Here is a 977-nt window from a genome sequence, read left to right as displayed (position 1 = left end):
CCTACACCCTACACCCTACACCCTACACCCTACATCCTACACCCTAAACCCTAAACCCTACGGTTCTGGGAGGCCTATGCCGACCTGTCCGGTGCTTTCTATCAGAACGGGCGTGATTCACTTTCGCATCTTTTCTTTGAGTGCCCGTTCCTTAATCTGGTCTGGAATGGTTTAAAAGCCAAGCTGAACCTCGAGGGTGTCCCGGATAACTGGGATGATATTATTGGTTTGTTCCAGCAAGTCACAAAAGGAAAGACCATATGGTCTATCATTCGTCGCTTAGTGCTTGCTGGACCGTCTACCACCTTTGGCAATAAAGAAATAATCGTATCTTCAAAAACAAGAGAAGATCGCATATTATGGTTGGTAAGACAATTTCTGATGATGTCCGGTCCAGGCTCCTTAGCCTGACTTTTAAGCCCTCCCCTAACGTTGTCCGGGCTCGGCTTGCCTGGAACCTCCCTTAGCTGTCTGTTTCTTTTGTGTTGCTTTGTCTGCTTTGTGTGAGCTCTTCTGCTCTCCTGGTTTTTCTTGGTGCGGTCTAGGGTGTGCCTTTTTAGGCCCCTTTTCCTGCCCCTGTGGTGTCGCCCGTTGCTTCCCGGTCTTGGCTTGACCGGGCCCCTCCCTTGTGGTCGGCTTCTATCTCTGTCTCTCTTCCTCTCTCTGCTTCTTTCTCCCTTTTTTCTTCCCTCTTCCCTTTTCTCCCCTTCTTTCCCTTTTGGGTGCCTTGGATTCTGGTGGATTGTGGTTCGCCCCCACCCGAGAGCATATTTTGTTGTTTTAGTGTTTTGCCTTGATCTGGAGGGGTCTCCCCCCTCCCTATCAAAAAAAAACCCTAAACCCTAAACCCTAAACCCCAAACCCCAAACCCACCCCAAAACCTAAACCCCAAACCCAAACCCCAAACCCCAAACCCTAAACCCCTAACCCCTAACCCCTAACCCTTAACCCCTAAACCCTTAACCCCTAACCCCTAA

The sequence above is a fragment of the Cynara cardunculus genome, unplaced genomic scaffold (genome assembly GCF_001531365.2).
Source record: "Cynara cardunculus var. scolymus isolate 2C unplaced genomic scaffold, CcrdV1 Un_Scaffold_1441, whole genome shotgun sequence".
Classification (NCBI taxonomy): domain Eukaryota; kingdom Viridiplantae; phylum Streptophyta; class Magnoliopsida; order Asterales; family Asteraceae; genus Cynara; species Cynara cardunculus.
The sequence above is the reverse complement of the archived record's forward strand: the minus strand, read 5'-3'. Positions refer to the sequence as shown.